This window comes from Lepisosteus platostomus, chromosome 5 (genome assembly GCF_059453375.1).
Source record: "Lepisosteus platostomus isolate fLepPlt1 chromosome 5, fLepPlt1.hap1, whole genome shotgun sequence".
In the NCBI taxonomy this organism is placed as follows: Eukaryota; Metazoa; Chordata; class Actinopteri; order Semionotiformes; family Lepisosteidae; genus Lepisosteus; species Lepisosteus platostomus.
In genome coordinates, this window is record NC_142615.1 from 43,852,468 (window position 1) to 43,878,759 (window position 26,292).

The 26,292-nt window shown below is 48.4% G+C and overlaps 1 protein-coding gene and 2 pseudogenes across 1 annotated transcript in view; 1 reads left to right on the forward strand and 2 right to left on the reverse strand.

Moving 5' to 3' along the window:
• The window catches only part of LOC148666845 (zona pellucida sperm-binding protein 3-like), a 779,162-nt gene that overhangs the window by 575,332 nt on the left and 177,538 nt on the right, over positions 1-26,292 (reverse strand). The gene's annotated exons all lie outside the window — the stretch shown is intronic.
• Positions 2,221-2,339, forward strand: LOC148666925 (5S ribosomal RNA; annotated as a pseudogene).
• Positions 16,819-16,956, reverse strand: LOC148666926 (U1 spliceosomal RNA; annotated as a pseudogene).

The following is a 26,292-nucleotide window of genomic DNA, read 5'->3' on the forward strand; positions in this document are numbered from 1 at the left end:
ATTTTAAGCATCAACGTCTTACATGTTGTTATTTGGGAAACGTTTTTACGTGCTCCTTCTGACCATATTAGGATTATATACTTTGTGAAAAGTGATAGTCTTTTAACCTTTTCTGTGAATTCGCTTGTTATCTAACAAATGCATACTTTTAGAATTTGATTAACAGGGAATATAATATGGAATTTCGTATCTAAAAAAATTAATAATGATATAATTATATTCATGTACTGTCTGGTGGAATAAACTGAAGAGGTTAGTTAATGCGACATGGAATTATTAAGAATTATCACCTCTTTTTACACTTGAGAACAAATGAGAACATTGTAAGACTCTGATGCTTAAAATGTTTAGGGAGAAAGTGGAATACTGGTGTGTATTTTTTCTTTAAACTACCAATACCAGCCATATACAGTCTGTAATGTAGGGATTTCTATATGTCTTTATTTAGTGGTTACATTAGTGACAAAGGCTAAACTTTTAGCTTCAGTAACGCATACGCCGTATGGCATACATGTTTGTTTTGGGTTTTGCTTGTTCACATATCTTCCCTTTTTATAAAACGACATGGTTGAAAACTGTTCCAGAGCCACTGTTGTTTCATCAGTGAAAAGTACATCATGAAATGCCTCTCCCTGTTCAATCCTCTGGAAAAAAGAAAAGGAGCATAAAGCGTCTGATGGTCATAAACGATATTAATTTAGGAACAGCATCAGAGATATGTTTTTAACTGCACTGCATCGGAGAGAATACCATAGTGTGTTTTTTTTTTACTCCCTGGCGGAAACTGGCTTCCATAAGAATCAGTATGGCTCAGAGATTAAATAAAACTTCACTCGCACCAAACAAATGTATATTTCTAAATATCACAACATGATTGAAGTTAAGTCATTTTAATAACAATGAATAGTCACCTATGCGTTACAATATAAACATTTAAATTGATTTAAATCGCGTTTAAATCGCCTTTATTTAAAACCCATAAATAAAGCTGATACTGTTTAGACTTTTAATTATTGAAAACTGTATTACTGCAGCACAATGCACAATGCAACATAAATCGCTATGTTTGTCTTCTGTGTAATAATGTTGACCTCTCTGTCCAGCAAATTAACAATAGTAATAATAATGAAATTTATTGTATACAGTATGGCGCCTTTAAAGGTGGCTCCTCAAAGCGCTTAACAGTTTAAAAACAATAACAACACAGCAATACTGTTAGGCTGGGCAAACGATTTTTTTTAAGAAATACAAAATGAGATATAATGATGTGTTCTGGCTTAGACATTAACGAAGAGCATAACACGTGGGCGGCGTAGCGGTCGGCTCTGGCTTTCCTATCTACTATATACACTGCAAATACAACCCCCCTCTCTGCGGGAGTGCTGGCTGTGACGAATTAAACCGGTTTCACAGGTATTTTCAAAGTAGAAGGGGGCGAGATTTCCAGCGAAAGACACCTCCGCCCTTCAAAAACCCAGTAATGAAATCGCTTTAACATGCTAATGCGTTGGTGTAACAGTCCGGGCATGGCAAACTTCTAATGTCAACTCGACTATGGCGAAAGGAACCCTTCTTTCATTGGAAGACAATGAACATATTCTAGCCCTAAATGAATTAATAGCAAACATGGTTTGCATAAAAGACATTTTTCCAAGAAAGTTTAGCCTTTGTCACTAATGAAACCACTAAATAAAGACATAAATATAGAAATCTTAAGATTTTTAAAATACATGACTTTGCTAAAATTTATTTAAAAATAAAAACGATTACAAACGCCAGCGGAGAGAGAGAACAGGGGAGGAATGTTGATTTTGCATAAGGGGCGGGGCTATGGAAATGTGTATATATGGAAATGTGGAGTTACATGTTCTGGCTGTTTGTGAATTATCGTTGTTGAGTATGGAGTGTTGAGGTATTGATTTTGTGTAATGTTTTATGTTGAAAATTGAGGTGGATTTTGTTTATAATAAAGAGGATAAACTGGGATGGGAGGAGGGTTTAGTTTTGCATAAGGGCGGGATTATGATAACTGGAGGAATTTGAGAGAGTTTAATGGTTTGATATATTTGATTTTGTATTGTTGTTGTTATCTATGTTTTTGGTTGGTATTATGTTTATATGGTTGTTTTTGTTGGTTGGTCGTTATTGTGGTTATTAATCGTCGTAAGAGGTGACGGAGCTGTCCTCTCTATAAGAAAGGGGCCATTGAACCCCGCTCTTGCTTATGGCCACACCCCCTTGAGCATGCCTGATCTCGTCTGATCTTGGAAGCTAAGCAGGGACAGGCCTGGTTAGTACTTGGATGGGAGACCGCCTGGGAATACCAGGTGCTGTAAACTTTTAAGCGCAGGAGGCGTCCTATCCCCGCTCGCTCGCTCATTCCCCTGTTCACACGTGCAGTGCGGCTTGTCCGTCTGTTTATTTGTCAGCTTTGGCGAGACACGGGTGCTTGTGTATTAGCGTGAGCGTTTTTTATTCTGATCATGAACAGTTTTACAAGTCCGCAAATGATTGAGGAAAGGTTTATCGCCAGCTGAAAAGAGACACAGCGCTTCGGCTGTGGAGACTTGTTCAGCTGGCGTTCGGGGAGTTGCGTTTTTCAGAATTGTATTGAGATCGTTTTCCACAGAGCTCAGATGTCAAAGCACAGCAGCAGCTGTCCACAGCGATCCTCTATAGCGCCCTTTCTCCCGCAGCTCCGTCCTCATTGGAAGGAAGCAAGAGTGAAAGGCTGAAGTGAAATAGAGCGGGGACAAAGGCGGTGAAGAGAGAGAACGTGGGAAGAAGAGAAAAACGCAAGGGAAAAAAAGCAGCGTCGTAAAAGAGGTGACGGAGCTGTCCTCTCTATAAGAAGGGTGCCATTGAGCCTTGCTCTCGCTTACGGCCACACCCCCTTGAGCAGGCCCTCTGACACCACAGGGGGCGTGGTCATGTGAGAGCAAGAAGAAGGAGAGGAATAGAGGATGTGTTTGTCTCAAGTAAGACTTTGTTTTTTGTGAATTTTTGTGGTTTTTTTGGTGTTTTTGGTTGATTTTGAAGCCCTCCCCTTCAGCCTAGTGCTGTTTGGGGAGGGGAGAGACTTTTGTTTTTTTGTTGTTGCTTTTTTGTTGCTTTCTGAGTCCTGTTTGTGTTTTAATGGAAGGAAAAAACATGGAGGCAGAGAATGTTATTGTAGTGGAGGAGGAGAGTGGTGTAGGAAAGAGAAGGATGAGGAATTCAGACCGCCCCCCCTGGCGGGTTTTTGCAAGGGCGCATACTGTTGTGATGGATGTGAGCGGCATGGAGAAACCATCTGCGGGTGCTATTATCGCAGAAGTGCACGGCATCTGTGGGGAGGGCTCTCTTTTTGCCTGCCGCCCCCGGACGCCAAAAGAGTTTGAACTGACTCTGGACTCAAAAGATCATGGGGACGCGGTGGCTGTGGGGCTGGATGTGCAGGCCACACCCTGCTACTGCCGCTGGCTGGAGCGGAAGGAGGTAGTGGTGTCCTTCCTCCACCTCCCGGCATATATCTCAGACGAGACTATCAAGGAGAAGCTGAGTAGCTGGGGGGTGAGAGTGATTTCGGTCATCAGGATGCGCCACTACCCTGGGACCACCATTGCTGATGGCACGAGGTTTGTTCGGATTCGCTTTCCCGAGCATGTTGCCTCGTTGCCATACAGCACCCGCTTCGCCATGGCAGAGGGGGAGCAGTACTTCAGGGTCCTCCACGACCAGCAACAAAGGGTGTGTCATGTCTGCCTGGACTCGGGGCACATCGCCAAGGACTGCCCCGAGTTCCTCTGCTATGAGTGCAGACAGCCCGGCCACCGCGCCAGGAACTGCACCGCTGCCAAGTGCCCGGACTGCCTCCACGCGCTCATGAGCTGCAACTGCGAGCCGGAGCCGGAAGATCCAGCCGCCGCAGGAGCAGCTGCCCGCAACGCCGAGGGGGTTGAAGATGGACTACGAGTGGCCGCTGCAGCTGAGCATGGAGAGTTGCCAGCAGCGGTGCCCCAGGACCCCAGTGAGCCAGCAACGCCCCAGCCGGTGATGGGGGAGAGGCAGAGGAGGCCCCTCCAATCCTGGGTACAGCGCAGCAGAAAGGAGCCAGGGACCAGCCAGCATCTCCACCAGCAAGGGCGCCCCGTTGCCCTAACAAACCTGTTGCATCCCACTCTGTGCCGCAAGAGAAGCGGAGGGAGGTTGCTCCACAACAGGCGGTGGTGCAGCGTGGTGCAGCTGAGATCCTACGGGCACCACCACCACCAGAGGTGGCCCCTCAGCGTACCAGTGGGCTTATGACACCCCAGCCTGTGCAGGGAGAAAGGCAGAGGGAGGAGGCGACAGCACCGACACCACCACCTCCACCATCACCGTCAGCGGTGCCGCAGCTCACCGGTGAGCCGGCAGGGCCCTCTTCTGGGCCCGGGGATGAGAAGCCTGCTGGGGTCAGCAAAGGCGCTGCTGCGAGGCGTGTGACCAAGCAGCAGCGGCAACGGCGACAAGACCCTGGCAAGGTGGACATAGGCCCAAACAAAGAGACGCCCGAGGAGCCTGAGGGGAAGCGCCCGGTTGCCCTGCAGTGGCCACAAGACACCCTGCCAGGTGAGGGAGCCTCTTCAATACTCGGGCAGGCACCGTTGGCAGAGACTGAGGAAGGGGAGTTGGATATGGTCATGGGAGGAGAGGTAGGGGAAGTGGTGGAAGTAGGAATGGAGGATGGGTGTCTTGAGATGGATGGGGCAGGGACGGAGGAGGGGGAATTACAGAGCATGGAGATGGAGGGGGAAGGGGAGGTGGTGGAGATGGATGGGGTGGAGAGGGAGGACAGGGAGGAGGGGGAGGGGAGTGGGCGAGCCGGGGTACAACCACCTGGGCCCTCGAAGGCAGGGATCCAGTGGCACCACGTCAGGCCTCAGCCCAACCTCAAGCCCAGTTCAAGAGTTGTCCGCAGACCCATCCCTGATGTCTCTGCAGTGGCGGAGACATTAGGTGGGGAGGAAGCAGCAAGTGTTGGCAATGAGAATGTGGCAGAAAGGGCGGGGAAACTGTTGTGCGGGCCGGAGAATTAACTTCACTCTTTCCCGGCCATATACGTGATGGCATCTTTCGCCTCTTTAAATGCCAACGGGCTGAGGGACAGAGCGAAGCTGGGGGCAGTGTTAGCTCTGCTGGGGCGGACGGATGTTGTCTGCCTCCAGGAGACCTTCTGGGACGAGGAGTGTGTCCGGAAGGTGCGAGCACAGTGGGACTGGGAGCTGTTTTACAGCAACGCCTCCGGCCTGTGCAGGAGGGGGGTGGCCGTGCTGGTGAGGAGGGGAGTGTATGAGAGCGTAAGGCTCCTGCACCGCGACACGGACAGCCGGCTCCTGCAGGTCTGTCGAGAGGCTCGAGAGGAGCCAGGGTGCGCAGCAGAGCCCAGTATCTTGCCAAGGGCGAGAAGAGCACGAGGTTCTTCTTCGGCCTGGAGCAGGAGAGGCAGCGCAGCTCCTTCATCGAGGAGCTGGTGGGAGAGCACGGTGTACGGCTCTCTGCCCCCGAGGCCGTTAGGAATGAGGTGTTTTCTTTTTATAGCGCCTTGTTCTGGTCCGAAGGGGTGGATGAGCAGCAGACCCGGGCCATGCTGGCTGGGGTGAGTACCCGCCTGTCACAGAGCGATCGTGAGCTCTGTGACAGTGCGCTGAGCTTGGAGGAAGTGCTTGAAGCACTTCGGGGCTCGTCTCCTAACAAGAGCCCTGGGTGGGACGGGCTCTCCTCCAAGCTCTACAGACACTTTCAGCAGTCCCTGGGGCCCCTCCTTCTGGAGGTGTTCCAGGAGATTGCCAGGACCGGTGCTCTGACCCCATCTATGAGAAGGGGGGTGATCTCTCTTGTCTACAAAAAGCAGGGGGATCCCTCCCTTTTGAAAAACTTTCGCCCGATCAGTCTGTTGAACACGGACTATAAGATCCTAACTCGTGTTCTCTCCCTCTCGCCTTCGCAGAGCTACTGCGTCAAGTGGAGAGACATCGCGGACACGGTGTGCTCCATCAGAGATGTTGTGGACCTTATGCGGGAGCAGCCGAGGGGTGGATACGTCCTGAAACTGGACCAGGAGAAGGCCTTCGACAGGGTGGAGCATCCCTTTCTGTTTGAGGTCTTGAAGAGCTTTGGCTTCGGCGAGGCCTTCATCTCTTGGGTGAGGCTCGTGTACAAGGGGATCGTGACCTGTGTCAAGGTGAATGGTTCACTCACGAGCTTCTTTCCAGTGACCTTGCCTGGGGGCACCGCCACCTCGTTGATCTACCAATATGCTGACGACACCAGACTGACGTTGGCAGAGGTGGCGGAGATCTCGGCCATTTTAGAGGTGGTGCAGGCCTACTGCGCTGCCTCGGGCGCCAAGGTAAACTTGGAGAAGTCTGAGGTCATGCCAGTGGGGAGGGCAGACCTTGCCCCGCTCCTCAGCTACCCTTTCAGGGTAGAGACGGGTCACCTGAAGGTCCTTGGCGTCTACTTTAACGCTGATGAGCAGGCCACTGGGCTTCTCCTGTGGAAGGAGAAGCTCATTAAGATGAGGGCCAGGCTAAATCGGTGGAGACACAGGTCCCTGATCCTAAAGGGAAGGGTCCTGCTCGTTAACACACTGTGCCTGTCCCTCTTGTGGTACCCACTGTCTGTGATGCCTCTTCCTGAACGGGTAGAGAATGAGATTAGGCAACTGGTGGTGGGATTCGTGTGGGAGGGGACGCCTCCGCGGGTCACTCATGACACCCTCATTGGGGAAAAATCCAGGGGTGGCCTGAAGCTGTGTGATGTAGGCCTGAAGCTGAAAAGCTTTAGGCTGAAAGTAGTGAAGAAGTTCCTTGACCTGGATAATGTCAGCATTTGGAAGATTGGTATGGCAAGCTACCTCGAGACTTGCGGGGGCTTGGGGCAGGAGACCCTCCTGGTGAGGCTGACTCCGGGGTTGATAAAACATCTGCCCTCCTTTTACAGGGAGGTCCTGCTGGCGAGGGGGTAGTTCATGTCCCAGCATGTCTCCTACACGCCGGAGACCTGGGCAAAGCTTCTGGAACAGCCTCTGTTCCTCTACCCCCTGCTGGTGTCTCGATGGAACAGGCAGCTCTACGAGGCTGGCATATCCAAGGTCAAGGATCTTCTTTATGAAGTAAAGGACGGATTTCTGCCCACCCAGGCTATTGTCGACGCTGTGCGAGAGGTCGACGACGAGCTGCCTGTCAGTAAGATCCGTCAGGATTATGAGCAGCTCAAACTCGGTCTCCCGGACAGTTGGCTGGAGAAGCTCCATCTACAAGATGGGGCAGCAGGCCCGGCCTGGCCGGAGCTGAGGGTGAAGTGGGGGGGCCGTGGGGTGGACCTCCTGGGGTGCACCACCAGCATGTTCTACAGGCTGATGGTGGCAAAACGCTTCAGAGTGCCGGTCTCAGAGGTGTTCTGGGGTAAGATCTTCCCCCAGCTCGAGCCAGGGCGTACTTGACGGATCTGCTGGATGGCCTGTTTCGCTCTGTTCGAGGAGCTGTTCTTGACGGGGTGCCCTGGAAAGAGCTGTTCCTCTTTGGGTACCGCGGGTCTGAGGGGGGGGGTTAACGCCATTTTAGTGAACCTCCTCCTCAGCCTAACGAGGACAGCTGTCTGGGAGAGGAGGAACCTCATGATGTACAATGGCCTGAAACCAGACCTTGTCAGGCTGTACATTGCCAGGGTGAAGGACTGCTTCTCTCTCAGCCTGGCCTACTGCAGGGCTGAAAGGCGGATGGCCGACTTTCGCAGGATCTTCTTAAAAAATAACATCTTTGTGGACCTGCGGGAGGAAGGTCTGTACTTCCGGCTCTGAGATGGGGGTGTCTTTGAACAAAAGACACACACGGCTCCACCCTTTTCCACCCCTGGATAGCATTGGAGAGTTGAATAGCATTCAATTCACATCGAATAGCATTGGCCCCTGAATAGCCCCTGAATAGCATTGGCGAAGCTCAGCACTGGGCCACTGGGCACAATTTCCCACCGTTTCCATAGTGTAGTGGTTATCACGTTAGCCTCACACGTGAAATGTCCCCAGTTCAAAACAGAGCAGCTTTTTTTGTTGCCACGCACACTGTTTGGGGATTCGCCTAGCGCTGTGATCGAACAGACCCACTCACCTCTTAGTGTGGCGGGATCTGCACAGTGCATGTCGCAGCGCTTTCTGCTTTCACTTCAATGTGCTTCCTGATGTCGAGTCGTGTGCTGTGCAGAGGCTCTGAAAGCGAGAGAAATGAAAAAGTGCACAGCGCTGTAAAAAGAAAACACAGAGAAGTGAAAGGCAGTCCTTTCTCTAAGACTGGGGTAAAGTTAGCTTGAAGTTCGAAAACGATTTTGGCACGCCTGTAGTGCTTTCGCGAAATCTCTTAGAGTTACAAAAACACTTGCTTTGTGTATAAAATGCATTGTGAATGCTTTCTCAGCCTTCACTTTGTCATTTTTATTACTTTTTTTTAGCACGCTCAAATATTGTTTTGTCCATATCTTCACAATGGAAGCACAGAACGTCTTCAAACCAAATGCATTTTAAAGACCACAACTTGTGGAAATTTCCACATTCTCTACATCAAACTTTCAGTGAGCTAATTTCGTTTTTCATCGATGCATAATTACGCACTAACTGGAACCCGGGGGACCGCTGTGTGCACATGTTCACAATGCGAGAAATACTGTTCAATACGGCTTCATGGAAAAACCCGTATATTACCATAGGAAGCAGAACAGCGCAGTCTCCAATTACCCAGACTGTAAGATGACAAGATGAGTTGATGGAAAGAGCACAAAAGTTCAGCTCGTACAATAGGCAACGAAGATCCCAGCATCGTCATCACACTTGAAAGGACTGCCTTGCAGACCAAGGGCAGTGGGCGGTGCCCGGTAAGAGGGGTAGAGGCGGTAAGACATGATGCCGAGAAGCATGAAGCGAGGGGGATTAGCTCAAACGGTAGAGCGCTCGCTTAGCATGCAAGAGGAAGCGGGATCGATGCCCGCATCCTCCAGGTCTGAGTTTGGATCTCCGGAAGCCCAGTGCTCTCGTTTAGCCTCTGCGACTTCTGACAGGTGCTCCTCCGTTGCGGAGAGAATGTCCTTCAGTTGTCAAGCGTTGAAGGGCCACACCTCCTTCCCAACCTCAGTCTGCACTGAGTGCGTCTCTGGCATTTTCTCGTCCAATTTGTCAGCTTAGCAAGTGAAAAGTATATCCGAGTGAAAACAGTGCTGATAATACTCTCACGAATTGTTAGAAGACGTGCTTTTGATCATCGATTGCTTAACAATCACATTCGTTCGACTTGAGCCATCAAGCTCGTAGTTTTCCTTCAAATCTTGAAAGCTCTCAGTGAGAACATCATAGACTGCAGGACGCCCCGTAACTTGATTACTTCAACAGAAAGAAGAGCAGACAGCTCCACAAATATGCGAGGCACAGAGAACGCAAGGCGAGCCGCACACGTTTTGGTGGCTGAGAGAGGGCAGTTTTTGCTTCTGCATTTCCCAAGTAAGGACGCATGACAACAAGCGATCGCGGTGCTCATCTACGACATAGTGGTGATGAGTTTTCAGTACGTGTTCTTTTGAACGAGCAATGAGGCTGCCGCCTTGGACAGCTGACTGCACGCTCTCATTGTGCCACGTGATGAGAATTCACCAGGCTCGTTCAGTCATTAGTCACATTCCATCGTTTGTCATAAGCAGACGCTGCGAAGTGATGTGGATATCAGTTCCCAGTCTTGTGGAAGAGGAGGAAAAGAGCACACGAGGGCTCGTCCGGGAGTTGAACCCAGGACTTCTCGCACCCTAAGCGAGAATCATACCACTAGACCAACGAGCCACAGCAGCACTTTCCATTTCAATCTGTCAGTGAGCTTGAGGATGAGGGAGAGGCGTCATTCGCTCGTCCAGTCAGACCTTCATCAATAAGTCAAGAAAGCCGCAATTACACGACTGCCTTGCAGACGAAGGGCAGTGAACTGTGCCCAGTAAGAGGGGAACAAGCGGCACTAGGTGAGGCCGAGCCATAAGCCCCAGCGAGGGGGGTTGGCTTGTATGGGACAGAGCTTGCTTTGCATGGGGGAGGTAGCAGGATCAATTCCCACATCCTCCAGGTGTGTGCTTAGAGCTTGATGTGCCGAAAGGTGTCCTTCAGCCTGTGGTCACACCTTGCATGGAGAGCATCGTGCAGCTGTCAAGCGTTTCGCAGCCACACCCCCTTTTCATCTTCTCTCTGGCTTAAGCGTCACTCCGCCACTCTCTCTTGACATTTCATGTCAGCATGTCAGAAGTCCGAGTGACATTTTTAATGGCTGAGTGAGGGCACGATGCTGAAGCAGAGAGGCCACTTCAGCCACAGAGACTTGTGCTAGGTGAGATCTGAAAGACGGACTCGCAACAGAAACAGACCAAAAATGTATCGGTGAGATCAAAAGGCAAATGCAACATTCCGCAGAGGGCGTCTAAAGATTAGGGAACGGGCGACTGAAATCCATGTGAGGCAAACTTTCCGGTGTGTGTACTGCAGCTGGGCTTGTTGGCGTAATTGGTAGTGCGTCAGTCTTGTCATCTGAAGGGCCTGAGTTTGATCCTCACACGGGGCAGGGCTGCTTCCTCTCTTGCTCTTTTCAAACACTTGCGGCAACTGTTCGCTCATAACCACGCCTGGAATGCGTGACCTTTACACGGGCGAGAAGCAACGCCGCATCCCTTTTCTAAAGAACATTCACATTCAGAAATAAGTCAAGAAATTTGCCATTACTTTCGCTCGCACTGCTGTCAGCCTGCCCATGTTGCCAAAGAAAGATTCACTCGGCGTCAACATGACAGAACAGCGATCACTTGAAAACAATGTTCCACACTCCGTAAGCAAGAACTTCAGTGTTTGCAGTCACCCGATATGCCGATAGTCAAAGGAGCGCAAAACACGAAGCGTCAAAAGACAAGATGAGTTGATGGAAAGAGCGTTGAATTGATGAGCACAAAAGTTCAGCTCGTACAATAGGCAACGAAGGTCCCAGCGTCGTCATCGCACTTGAAAGGACTGCCTTGCAGACCAAGGGCAGTGAGCGGTGCCCGGTAAGAGGGGCAGAGGCGGTAAGACATGATGCCGAGAGACTTGAAGCGAGGGGGATTAGCTCAAATGGTAGAGTGCTTGCTTAGCATGCGAGAGGTAGTGGGATTGATCCCCGCATCCTAATGAATTAGTGGAAAATCATCCCCGATCTCATTTTCTCCCACTGGTTTTCTCTGTACCTTTTTGCCTTTTTTCCCCTCTTTGGTTTTTTTTTCTGAATCACCAGCTCACCTCTTTCTGATCCAGCTGGGAGCCTCTCTGTAATTAAACAGTTCTGTATCAGACTGTCTGTCTTCCTCTGAATTCACTTCCTAAACCATTCACTGCTTCAAGAGTTCAACCATAAACAGCACACTGAGGACTGTGCTTGGGCTTTGACCAAACACCACCCTGTTTTCACGTTTAAACCTTGACGTGGTTATTAAGAATTTGCTGGTCGATGCTGATTGTTGCTGTCAATAGAGGTGTATGATACTAACAAATGTAATGTGTGCTTAGAAAAGTTGTTAATTCTGAGTGTTACTTTTCTGTGTACTTATTTGCAGTGTTCATTTAGTTTCCAGTTTTTGATTTAGTCATAGTCTTAGTCAAGTCAAGTGTCTGTCATAGTCACCTTCTAGTCATCCATTTTTAATTTAGGAACAAGTAATAGGTTTATTCCATGCTGAAAAAAAAGAAGAAAGAAAACACAACGTTTCGGCTGTGGAGCCTTCTTCAGGTGTGGGACTTAGAGCTTAGAGTGTAGACTTAAAGGGACTTAGAGTGTCTGTATTAATCCTTCTCTCTGGTTGCAGTGTTAATGTGCTGTTTTGTCCAGTCGCAGTGCCTGTGTTAAGCCCTCTCTCAATGCAGTGTTAATGCACTGTAGTGTCCAGTCAGTGTGTCTATATTAACCTCTCTCTCAGTGCAGTGTTAATGTAAATGTAATGTAATTGTGATATTATTACAGTAGTCTTACTTTTTGCATGGTAGTTATGTTTCTGACAAAGCTAAATCAGAACACGCCCTTATACCCACTTATTCCACTATGTTAAAACAACCCAAATTGATTGTGAGTGTACTAGTATGCGTGTGTGTAGTTTAAGGCTTTTAAGATCACATGGCCTCAGCTATCACTACTATGCTGATGATACTCAAATATCCATCCATACCAAACCTGACGATGATGTGGCTGTCTCTATTCTATTAATTTGCATCCCCGATATAAAAACTTGGGTGACTCAAAATTTCCTTCCTTTAACTGTGACAAGACTGAAGTCGTGTTTATTGGCACCACCCATCAACTTTGTACAACCAATGTGTAACTCTATCTGTAGATGGTCTTGTACTTAAGCTTCAGTCTAAACTGAAAAACTTGGGGATGATATTTGACATTCGACCCACATGTGCAGCATGTTGTCAGAACATCTTTCATTCACCTCATAAATATTCCTCGACTACGCCCTGTGTTATCACTAACTGTGGCTGAAAATTTTTGTCTTCTCCCAAATCAACTACTGTAACGCTCTACTCTCTGGGGTTTCTAAATCCACATTGAACAAACTGCAGTATGTCCAAAATTCAGCAGCCAGAATCCTGACCAGGTCTAGTACAAATGATCACATTACTCCTATCCTGGAGTCCTTGCACTGGCTTCCTGTCAAGTTATTTATCGACTTAAAAATCCTCCTGCTCACCTATAAGACGCTCAATGTCTTGGCTTGGCTTGACACCTCCATATTGGTCTGATATTATCACCCTACTCCCTACCTTGCAATCTTCGCTCTTCTAATTCTGTTCTCCGATCTGTCCCCCAAGCCCGTCCACATTGTATGGGTGACAGGACCTTCTAATTTTATGCCCCAAGCTCTGGAACTCTCTCCCCAAGGATATCAGAGAGTCACCTTCTCTAAACTCCAAATCCAGACTCAAAAACATTTTCTTCAGAAGAGCCTTTATTTAACTGTTCTGTACCCCTCTGTTCCTACTTTACTTAGTACCACTGTCTACTGTCTCCTCTAACTGTGTATTCTCGTCATGCTAAGTTTGTGTATTTTTTGTTTTTGGCATTCTGTAAAATGCTTTGAGAAGCCACCTCTAAAGGTATAAAACTATAAAATAAAGTTTATTCTTATAAAGGTCTTGTCTTGTGTTTACAGATTCAGAGGCCAGTGCTCTTATTAAAGCTGGGGAAAGGACTCCTCTTGAACTGCAGCACAGTGTGGAGATGCACAGGCTGATGCAGGAGACAGAGGTCACTGCCGCAGAAGGGAAAGAGGCACTTAGTGAGCAGCACACAGAAAGTAGACAGAGTGTCAAGGATCTGGACTCTGTGCCCATGATGAAGACAGAGCCTGAGAGTGAGACACCTGGGCTCTTAGTATGTGATGATTTTACAGAGACTATTAATAATCTGGACACAATCAATATTACACAAGGTTGTAATGAACTGGGCTGCATCTCTGTACAAGAGCACAGTGAAAAACTGGATGTTTTAAATCTTACAGAGCAGGACATGGACCCCAAGTTGATTGACCCTGCAGAACAGCAGACTGATGTACCTGGTGAAGAGAACAGTACTGATTTACAGCATACTGAGAAGAGTCAGTACAGGGAGGAGCAAAAGCAGCTCCTACAGGGCTTGATAATAATTAGGCCTTGTTCTGTTCAAGCGGAGAGACTGTCATTGCAGAGTCTCAAACAATCATATGATCCCTTAGTATCTGATGACTTTACACACAGGTTTAATAATCTGGTTACTGAGAAAATCGTTGAAAGTTTTAATGAACTGGAGAGTATGTCTGTTCTTGGGCAAAGAGAGGAACAACTGAATGAACTGGACGGTTTTAGTCTCAGAGAGCTGGAGAAGGAGCCCCAGATGATTCACACTGCTGAGCAGCACATGACGAATGACGAAAACAAATCTCAGTTCCATCACACAGAGCAAGGCCATTCCATGGAGCATTTGCAGAATAAGAGACCCCAGCACGATCAGGGGATGAGGAAGAATCACTCAAGGCCTTGCTCAGATGGTGTGGGCAAACTGCCATTATGGCACAGGGAGAAGCAGCATTTCTGTCAGTCTAGCATTTCAAAACCCTATCAGCACCTTCACACAGGAGAGAGACCGTTCAGCTGTAGTCAGTGTGGGAAGAGTTTTAGTCAGTCAAGCCACTTAAAAACCCACCAGCGCATTCACACAGGAGAGAGACCATTCAGCTGTAATCAGTGTGGGAAGAGTTTTAGTCAGTCAAGTCACTTAAAAACCCACCAGCGCATTCACACAGGAGAGAGACAATTCAGCTGCAATCAGTGTGGGAAGAGTTTTAGTCTGAAAAGCCGCTTACAATCACACCAGTGCATTCACACAGGAGAGAGACCTTTCAGCTGTAGTCAGTATGGGAAGAGTTTTAGTCAGTCAAGTAGCTTAATAGTCCACCAGCGCATTCACACAGGACAGAGACCGTTGTACCTTGAGTTTGCTGCTCCTTTGGTTTGCCAGTCTCTCTCTCCCTCATCTCAAGTGGTGCTGGACACAGAGAGGCCATTCCATTTGGTTCACATTTAAGGTGTTTTTCTAGCTGATAGTGTGTTCTGATAAGGAACAACTCCCAAAGCTGAGACACATCAGCCACCCTAATTAATGGTCATCTCTGGTGCCTCACTGTCTGGGAGATTCCAAGGGAGAGTCTCATCCCAAGTGGTTTACACCCAAGGATGAGTGCATGGTTACTCATCCTCACACTGGGCACCAATAAATGTAGGCATCCTCTCACGAGGCACCAATAAATGTAGGGGTTTGTGCATTTACTGGGCCAATTGTTAATTGTTGCAGTAAGTCACAAAATGATTCTCGAATGCCCATGGAACTTTCAACCAATGAGCGACCGTAGTTCCTCCAGGTAAAACTCCAGCTCCTCCTGGACATCCTCAGACTCAGCTCAGACAGTCACGTAACGGCCAATGTGTCCCAGTGCCAGGACTTTTCCTTGTTCTAAGAGTCGAGAACGGAGGTTGCCAGCGTGTTACCAAAGGATCCACCCGAGGTTAGCCCAGCAGCAAGCCTCGTGAACCCACCGCGAACGCTCACCTGATCAACGAGTGAACTACTTTTGGAACTGTGGACAGCTGAATATCAGTATTCAGGACTAGCGCTATTTCGGGAACTAACCGGTCTTCTTCCTGTCTAAAGAGTGTGACTTGCTCGGATCTGTAGTCACTTTTCTGTGTGCAATCTCTCGCTAGTTTCAGCCAACACTAACTAGCCGGTCTTCAGAGAGCATCAGCAGCGCACCGCAGCAGAAATCTCTCTTCTCCTTCTCTCATGTCGAACAGCCTGCCACTGCTTCTTTGCGTCCACAGGAGATCTGAACCCCCACAGATTGGACGAGTATTCAACATTCGGCATTACAGCTCGAGAATTCAATTGTTACCTTAACCTGAGTTGATATCAATTTAATTCCTATGAGTCCTGTACTTGCTTTTGAGTATCTAATGTACAAGTTGTAACAAAGTTCATTTACAAAACGGTCTAAATGAATGATATACGGAATGTATGTCCCTCTTGGTTTGTAACTCTTTGTGATTGAATATATACCTTTTGTATTCTGCTAACCGTCACTATAAGATCTGTTATGTTGATATGCACATTTTATGTAATAATAAATGTATTCTTGTGTATTAGTATCCATGTGTGTGCGTTGCTGAGTTATCCCGCTGGCTCACTCTTCTAATAACCATCAAAGAATCATTTTGTGACTTACTGCTACAATTAATAATTGTCCCGGTAAATGCACAAGACACCTACATTTATTGGTGCCTCGTGAGAGGATGCCTACAAGCTCCTCCAGTAAGGACAGTAGGCTCTACTGTACACAGAGAGGGGTGGGGGTGTGGATTAAGCCGATACCCCGGCTTCTCTCCAGACACAGCTGGGTGAGCTCCTCCAGTAAGGACAGGAACCTCTTCTGTACACAGAGAGGGGTGGGAGGGGGGAACAAGTTGATACCCTGGCTTCTCTCCAAACACAGCTGGATGAGCTCCTCCAGTCAGGACAGAAGGCTCTACTGTACACAGAGAGAGGTGGGGTGTGGAACAAGCCGATACCCTGGCTTCTCTATAGACAGAGCTGGATGAGCTGGATTGGTGCCGTAGGCTTTGGGAGGAAAGCCTGAAGTATGGACATTTAACACTTCCAAGAAAAGTGATCTATAGCTTCATTTGCATAGATGTTTTGTTGCTATGGCATGTGTGTGACTCATACATATAAAAAAACCCATTTGTTAAACGAATATCGAAGCTGCCTCTAAATCTGCAAATGAAGATGAGTCAATAAACCACTTGTTTTTCGTATAACTATACATATATTCATTTATTACTGATTTCATTCATTGAGCACGGATGCATGGATGAAATAGAGGTACAGCCATTCACTTTTTGACATGTCTGCACTGTTAGAGAATCTAGCAATCAGAAAACGGGTGAAACTGTCTTGAGAATTAGCATACAGTACCGAGGCCCCCCCATGACCAAATAAAGGCTAACCTCGATATGAGCCTAAATAATGCAGACTACAGCAAAAAGACTCACTTTGAAAAGGGAATGAATGTCCGGAAAGAGTAGTGTAACCAGCTTGAAATGCTTCTCCGGATCTCTAACTAAAAGAAACTGGGAACCAGCAGTGGCATCGACTCCTTTCGAACTGGGATCCTATCGCAGCTCGTGGTGTCGTAACTCTTCTGTATCTGATATTGGACCAAGCACATCAGGGGAGAGCGCCAACGCAGTCCCCCACTACCAGAAATTATGCAGTCGAGATTCCCACATTTGGGGAATTCGCAGGGGTCAGTACAGCCGGAGTTTAATGGCCGAGCCTTGCCCTGGGTGAACCGATTTTTTATTTTTAAGAACTTTATTTTCTTTTCACAAAAAAAACACAGGACATCACAAATTAGAAAGCTTTACATTAATATACGTACTTAAAACAGTATATATGATCACATCTCATTACATTTTGACACGGTACCAGTTACATAGCAACAATTTCTTTTTTTCTGGTGCAAATCACATTCTTTACTTAAACATGATAATGTTTTTTACAGTTTCTTGAGATATTGACCTATGTTCTCTATTTCCCACAGATTTTCTGCTTCCTCCCTCCCTTTTCTCCACAGATCTCTGAGGTAATAGTTCTCTCGGGTGATGAACAGGGCCAGGCTACCTGCTGCCTTGACTAGGACCTCGATGCCTTTGAACAGCCCCATGTTCCTCACTCTCCACAGGGCGTCTTTCCCACTGTTCACCACGGCCCAGATCCTGTCAAACACGTCAGGAGGAAGTTTTACAGGAGAGATGCCGTATATGACGAAAGCAGCGGTCAGGGTAAATTGGGGCGAGAGAGCTTGCAACCAATCTTCAAACTGTGCCCAGAAGGCCTTAGCAAAAAAGCAGGACCACAGGAGATGGGTCACAGTCTCCTCCTCGCCGCAGCCCACCCTATCGCAGCGAGGGCTGGGGGTGAGGCCCCTACGGTACAAGAAAGTTCGTACCGGTAAGCACTGGTGGACGACACTCCAGGCTAAATCTCTGTGAATGTTGCACAGAAACTTAGAGGATGTGTGTTTCTACACCTTCCTTATTTGGGCTGATGTTAAAATGCCCACAGGGGTCTGCCTATTGTTCTGGGGTGCAACGAAATCTTCCAGTTTTTGGATGCTGACATCTCGGAGGGGAATATGGCCAATTGGGTGAGATCTTAGAAAACTTTTAACTGTCCCATAAATTGCAGGGCATGTGTCAGAGAGTGGGACATCCAGCTTGGGTCTGACACCCCACACTCTGAACACCTCCCTACCTACCCAGAGCCTGGAAAAATAAGTCCAGGTATGCGCTGCAGGTGCTGTTGCAAAGCCTCTCAGCACAGAGGCCAGGAAAATGCACAGCAGCTTCGTAGCAATATTGGGACAGACTTCCACCCTGAGGGTAGCGGCCTGTACATTATTTCCCTTCTGAGTCTTTCCTGTTTCCCACCCCGTAGAAATTGAAACATCAATCTCCTCAGCACCGTCACAACACGGTGTGGGATTGGGAAGGTAGAAGCCAGAAAATTCAAGACAGGCAAGAGCTCGGCTTTGATGACCAGCACCTTCCCTGTCATGGTGAGGTCTCGGTCCTTCCATTGCATCTGTTTTTTGTTTAAGATTGGCAATTTGTTCTGCCAATTTACTGTTCCCATCTGTTCTCCAAAATACACCCCCAGGACCTTAATTCTCTTCTCTTGCAGCCTGAGATCATGTCCTTCTTTTGGCTCCCTCCAGTTCTGATAAAAAATCTCACTCTTAGATTTCTTAATTTTTGCAGAGGAAGCCAAAGAGAAACGATCACAGCACTGCAGAGCTCTGCTAATTGAGGCATTGTCAGAGAGGAGCAGGGTGACGTCATCCATGTATAGAGATGTCTTTACCTCTCCTCTCCCACTTCCAGGCACTGGTATCCCATTAATGGCCTGATCCTGGCGCAAGGCACAGGCTAAGGGCTCCATAGCCAAAACGAATAACAAGGGGAATAATGGGCAGCCCTGCCTCACCCCTGAACAGACTTCAAAGGGGCGTGATCTATTGCCATTAACCATTACTCTGCTGTTGCTACCTGTGTACAGCAGGTTAATCCACTTTCTCATGATAGGGCCAAACTTGATGTGCTCAAGTACCGATGTTAAGTACTGCCGGTTTATGCGGTCAAGGGCCTTTTCTAGGTCTACACCTAAAATGCACAGAGGGAGGGAGCGATCCTCTGAGTACAGACAGACATCCCTCAACAAGGCCAGGTTGTCGCTCATCAGGCGTCCTGCTATCCCACAAGTCTGTTCTTTCCCTACCAGTGAGGCCACTACATTTTGTAGGCGCAGGAAAAGGGCTTTGGACAGGATCTCAGTGTCCACGCCTAACAGGCTGAGGGGTCTCCAGTTCTTTATGTCATTCTTTGCTCCTTTCTTAAACAAGAGAGAGATAGTGCCTTCTCTTAAGGAGTCAGGCAGCAATTCTATCTTATAACTTTCCTCGAATAGGAGCAGTAGCGGATCCTGAAGCAGATCCCAAAAGGTGCAATCAAATTCTTTAGGGAGCCCGTCAGCACCCAGAGTTTTCCCCTTCTGTAAGCTCTCCATAGCCTGTCTCAGCTCTTCTACTGTCAAATCCCTCTCAAGTACTTCCCTATCTTCTTCACTCAAAACGTTTTCTAGCTTTGAGGTAAAAAAATGAATTTCTTCATCCTTTACCTCTGTAGAGCTGTACAGTCTTGATTAGAAGGCCTCGGTGCAGGAGAGGATAGCACTCGGCTCTGTTCTCTCTCGTCCCTCCTCATCAACTACACTTTCCATGACAGACTTGGAGCCTACCACTTTCCTGAAAAAGAAGCGAGTACACTTCTCATTTTCTTCCAAGAACTGCACTCTGCTTCTTAAAAGCACTCCTCGACTACTTTCTTCGGCTATGCTCCGGATGTCCTTTTTTAAAAGGGTGATATCCTTGAGCACATCGAAGCCACTGTGCAGCATCGTGTAGAGACGCTGCAGCTGCCTCTGTTTCCTGGCTAGCACTCCTTTCCGTCTGGCAGCAGCCTTCCTCCCCTCAGCCACGAAAAAGGCCCTTGTCCTCACCTTCACCTCCTCCCACCACTCTCCTACTGACCCGTAAAGACACTACAAGGACAGCCACTTTGATAGTTTCTCCTTGTAGCGGGATACTACCCCCTCGTTCTCTAGCAGCTTTGTGTTGAGTTTCCAGAGGCCTGGGCCAAAGACAGTCCCTTGAACTAAGCAGAGAGAGGAGATGAACTAAGTTTTGCAGGGCCAGTGAGCTGGAATCCAATTTTATCGGAGAGCTAGACTGCCTGTCTATGTACTCTAAGATACAATTAAAATCCCCTCCCACTATCACGTCTGTGCTACATAACAATAGGGGAGAGAGTGCCTTGAGTAGCTCCACCCTTCCTCCCACGTCAGTAGGGCAATACACATTGATTAGCCGCAGGTTAACGGTCCCCCATTCCACATCCACACACAGCAACCTGCCATCTATGACCCTCTGAATACTTTTCAGTTTGAATGCCCGTCCTTTGAAAAGAATGGCCACGCCAGAGGCTCTGTTGTTATTGTCCCCTGACCAAACAGAAGGGCCTTTATCCCACCTATCTTCAAAGCTTTTATACCTCTCTTGATAGGCTAAAGCACACTCCTGCAATATCAACACATCTCCTTCTCTCTGCTGGAGGTAATCAAAGACAGACTGGCATTTAACTCTGTCATTGATACCTCTGGTGTTAAGAGAAATTATGTTTAGAGCCATATTACATTAGAAAGTGGAACCAGTCTTTACGAAACACATTTCTCTTCTGTCTCACCTGTTACCTTCTTCTTTTCTTTTTCTTCTTACCAATTTCCTGCCAGCAATCCTCTGAATGAGCCTTCATCAGGGTGGCAGCAGTAAAAGCGTTCACGGAGTCCATTTCAAGGAAGGGGGTAGAGGGAGGGGTGGAGGGGTTCCAGCTGTCCCCATCGCCATGCTCTCCTTCCTCCTCGCTCGGGGAGAAAACAGAGTCATTTTTCCGTTTCCTCAAGTCCAGCTCCTGGGAGCACTGAGGGGAAAGGGGTGCAGACGATGCACCAGTCTCCTCTTCCCCCTCACCCACCAGCTGCTGCAGATCCTCCGTGATGGACTGGATGGAGGAGAGGAGGACATCTGTAGCACTTGCAGAGTCTGAGAAAAGCAGCTCCGCTGAATCCTGGGTATCCTCGCTGGACCCGCTCCACCGGGGGGCCCCACACTGGCCCTCGTTCTGAGGAGCAGGAGTAGGGGAGGGGTCCTCGCTGTTCTTTGGGGTTTTCAAACCCTCGTGCTTGTCTGGAGCAGTCTGCGGTTGTGGGGGCGTAGTGGATTTCTCTTCCACCGGCCCCGGAGCACAGCAGGACTGATCCTGGCTGGAGGCTGAGAGTCTTTGTCCAACAAGGGTTCTTTGTTTGACTTGTTGTTTGCTTTGGATTTTCGGGCCGGTTTGGCTGAAACAAGCACTGCCTCATCCTTTCTCATTTTGAGTTTATTGGCGTAGGCGTGAGGGCAGTTCTTAAAAACGTGTCCTTTCGAGCCACATAAATTGCACTTTGGCAGCATTGAACAGTCGGAGGCTAAATGTCCCTGTTTGCCACAGGTCTTGCAGCATTTATCAATGCAGGACGATGCCAGGTGTCCCACAGCACCGACACACTTTTGGTTGTCCCACATAAAAAACATAGCCATTGCAGGCGCCCAGCCGGATTGTAGAGGGCAGGTGCCTTAAGCCTCCATTTACATTGTCCGGTAGCAAGCAAACCTTGAATTTCCTTGCTCCTGTTTTTATACCGTCAACATCTCTAACCTCAGTTCCATGGTGGACGGTGCAGTACTGGTTAAGCCAGGTGTGAATGTCCTCCGTCTTTGCCAGATCCGAGAACATAACAACATGCACCGTTTTCCTCTCTCTCTGTGTCAGAGGCTGCAAGTTGATCTTCTCAAGGGCAGGAACTCTCCCTCTTTTTGCCTCAAACACATCCACACATTGTTCAAACAGAGAATAGGTAGCAAAAACAACCTCAAATGCTTTCTGACCTGGGAAAGCGAAGATGAAATCCAAGTGCCAAGGTTCAAAGCCAAGTTCCTTCTGCAACACTTTTCTGCTGAACTGCATGCGATCCATGAAGAGGTCATCCAAAAGCTCAAAACGCACAACATTCTTGCGGGATCCAAAAGTTGTCATTTCGTAAACTGCAAAACAAACACTGCTTCCACAAAACAAGAAAACAATCCAACTACTCCACCTACAGGATGATCAAGGTATCACCCCTGCCAGGTAAGTATAAGTTGTATAAGGCCCTGCAAGCGGCCAGCACCCACAGCACAAAGCGCGCAGCCTAGGCCAGCTCCTCGCCACGCACGCCACTGCCTCCTGCCGGGCCCACTCTTTCGCACACTCACACGCCACACTAACACTCAAAAGGGTGGGCAAAACGAGAAAACGAGTGCGCCGTTTCCTACACATCTGCAGTCGCCAATGCGCATTCGCAGCATGTCCCGGGATGCAATTCGGCCTCATTTGCATAACACCAGACCGGCAGATTGCTACGCAAGCTCGCGTCGTGCGCCTGCCACAAACCGAACAAACACCGGAGCCTTTTCAGTAATTTCCAAAAAACGGGCCTGCTCGCCTGCCCACAAGGCTCCGTCTCTTACCCGCTCTCCAGAGCCTGCTGCCTTCTGTGCTGTTCTCTCGGCACCGCTGCAGCGCACACAACTCCTGCAGCGCTGAGAGAAAGTTTCCACGCTCCGCCGCAGGGAAGGCTCGCTCCGTGCGCACACGTCCTTTCAATGCCAGTTCAACAAGTGCTCCGCATTAGCAGCGTCGGGGCTCCGGCGTGTCACACCTCACCTCACCTCGACATACGACATACGACACTTCTTTACGCAGAGAGTGGCGGGAGTGGGATGTCAGGGCCATATGACACTGTTTTACACAGAGAGTGGAGGGGTGGGTGTCAGGGCTATACGTCAGTGCTTTACGCAGGGAGTGGCAGGGGTAGGATGTCAGGGCCTGACGATACTGCTTTACGCAGATAGTGGCGGGGGTGGGATGTCAGGGCCATATGACAGTGCTTTACGCGGGGGGGAAGGGGCTGGAATGTCAGGGCTTGACGTCACTGCTTTAAGCACAGAGTGGACGGGTGGGTGTCAGGGCCATACGACACTTCTTAACGCAGAGAGTGGCGGGATTGGGATGTCAGGGCCTGACGATACTACTTTACGCAGTTAGTGGCGGGGGTGGGATGTCAGGGCTTGACAAAACAGCTTAACGCAGAGAGTGGCGGTGGTGGGATGTCAGGGCCATACGACAGTGCTTTACACAGAGAGTGGCGGGGGTGGGATGTCAGGGCCTGACAACACAGCTTAACGCAGAGAGTGGTGGGGGAGGGATGTCAGGGCCGTAAGACACTGCTTTATGCTGAGAGTGGCGGGGGTGGGATGTCAGGGCCAAACGACATTGCTTTACACAGCGAGTGGTGGGGGTGGGATGTCAGGGCCTGAAGGTACTGCTTTACGCAGATAGTGGCGGGGGTGGGATGTCAGGGCTTGACGACACTACTTTATGCAGAGTGTGGAGGGGTGGGTGTCAGGGCCATATGACACTTCTTTACGTAGAGAGTGGCGGGGGTGGGATGTCAGGGCCTGACGATACTTCTTTTCGCAGAGAGCGGTGGATGTGGGATGTCATGGTTATACGACAGTGCTTTCCACTGAGAGTGGTGGAGGTGGGATGTCATGGTCATAAGACACTGCTTTATGCAGAGAGTTGAGGGACTGATGTCAGGGCCATATGACAGTGCTCCACTCAGGCCTCTGCTTGAATTTGTACTCCTCCTCTCTCTCCCTACCTCTACCTCTCCCTCTCTGTGGGGCCAGCAGGGGGTGCTCACCCTGCGGTCTGTGTGGGTCCTATTGCCCCAGTATAGTGATGGGGGACACGATCTGGCCCACCAGCGACGAGCAGGTTACCAGATCTAGACAAAGTGGGCAACTCTTAGTAGTATGAGCTTAGTCACACATCGCAGCGATTAAAAAAACAAAACAAACATATTATGTCCGTTACTAACGACTTTTTTTTCCTACATTGAAAGTCTCTTTCCCGGGTGATTTTCTAGCGCAACTGGGGCTCTTCATTTCTCCTCGGTGTCTCATTGCGGGCTGATTTGAAACAGACCACAGAACCTGCCGCTGCAGTGCTCTCGGTTAGGGGCTCTCATCCTGCATCACCAATCTTCCACAGGAGGGACGGAGCTGGATTTCTGTCTGGAAAATAAGAGAGCAGAGAGGGGTAGGGAGAGGTAGAGAGAGGTAGAGCGGTAGAGAGGTAGAGAGAGGGAGAGAGGTGGAGGGCGAGGGATAAGGAGAGAGGTGGAGAGAGAGGGGGTTAAGGAGAGAGGTAGAGGTAGGGAGAGAGGGAGAGAGAGGGAGAGGTAGAGGTAGGGAGAGAGAGGGAGGAGGAGTACAAATTCAAGAAGGAGAAAATCCACAACACAACACAGGCGTCGGCATGCGTAGGCTACAAAAGGAACAAGTAAAATGTTTCTTCCGGGCTGAAAAGAGAAGGAAAGAAAAAAACACCGTTGCGGCGCTACGACACGAAGATGCCGAGCCAGTTGAGCACAGCAAACCCAACCTGTTCTCACAAGTTGCTTGCGCTTCAGGCGAAATTAAAGCTGCTGAGATAAATCAGGAAAGCGGTAACTATTAGGACTGCTCACTGTTCCTTAGGCTGGGACAGGAGAGCACACACTGTATTATTATTATGATTGAGAGTCTGGCTCACTGTTCCCCAGGCTGGGACAGGAGATCACACACTGTATTATTATTATTGAGAGACAGGCTCGCTGTCTGTTCCTCAGGCTAGTACAGGAGATCATAATCTGCTTTATTATTATTGAGAGACTGGCTCACTCCTGTCTGTTCCTCAGGCTGGGACAGGAAGTCACACATTGTATTATTATTATTGAGAGACAGGCTCACTGTCTGTTCCTCAGGCTGGGACAGGAGATCACACAGTTTTTTCATATTATTGTTGAGAGACATGCTCACTGTCTGTTCCTCTGGCTGGGGCAGGAAATGACACACTGTATTATTATTATTGAGAGACAGGCTCACTGTCTGTTCCTCAGGCTGGGACAGAGGATCACACACTGTATTATTATTATTGAGAGACATGCTCACTGTCTGTTCCTCTGGCTGGGGCAGGAAATGACACACTGTATTATTATTATTTAGAGAAAGGCTCACTGTTCCTCAGAGCTGGACAGGAGATCCCACACTGAATTATTATTATAGAGAGACAGGCTCACTGTATGTTCCCCAGGCTGGGTCAGGAGCTCACATAGTATTATTATTATTGAGAGAAAGTCTCACTGTCTGTTCCTCAGGCTGGGACAGGAGATCACACACTGTATTATTATTATTATTATTATTGAGAGACAGGCTCACTGTTTGTTCCTCAGACTGGAACAGAACATTCCACACTGGATTATTATTATTGAGAGACAGGATCACTGTCTGTTCCTCAGGCTAACATAGGAGATCACACTCTAGATTATTATTATTGAGAGACAGGTTTACTGTCTTTTCCCCAGGCTGGGACAGGAGATCACACACTGTATTATTATTATTGAGAGACAGGCTCACTGTCTCTTCCTCAGGCTGGGACAGAGGATCACACACTGTATTATTATTATTTAGAGACAGGCTCACTGTTCCTCAGAGCTGGACAGGAGATCCCACACTGAATTATTATTATAGAGAGACAGGCTCACTGTCTGTTCCCCAGGCTGGGAGAGGTGATAACACTGTATTATTATTGAGAGATAAACTCACTGTCTGTTCCTCAGGCTGGGACAGTAGATCACACTGTATTATTATTATGATTGAGAGTCTGGCTCACTGTTCCCCAGGCTGGGACAGGAGATCCCACACTGTATAATTGTTATTTAGAGACAGGCTCACTGTCTGTTCCTCAGGCTGGGACAGTAGATCACGCTGTATAATTATTATTGAGAGAGAGGCTCACTGTCTGTTCATCAGACTGGGACAGGAGATCCCACACTGAATTATTATTATTGAGAGACAAGCTTACTCTCTGTTCCTCAGGCTGGGACAGGAGATCACACACTGTATTATTATTATTGAGAGACAGGCTTACTCTCTGTTCCACAGGCTGAGACAGGACATCACATATTGTATTATTATTATTGATTGACAGGCTCACTGTTTCTCAGGCTGGGACAGGAGATAACACACTGTATTATTATTATTTAGAGACGGGCTCACTGTCTGTTCCTCTGGCTGGGACAGGGGATCACACACAGTATTATTTTTATTGAGAGACAGGCTCACTGTCTGTTCATCAGGCTGGGACAGAGGATCACACACTGTATTATTATTGAGAGACAGGCTCACTCTCTGTTCCTCAGGCTGGGACAGGAGATCGCACACTGTATTATTATTATTGACAGATAGGCTAACTGTCTGTTCCTCAGACTGGGACAGGAGATCACACACTGTATTACTATTATTGACAGATAGGCTCACTGTGTCTTCGCTTGGGCTTGAACAGGAGATCACACAGTGTATTATTATTATTGAGAGACAGTCTCACTGTCTGTTCCTCAA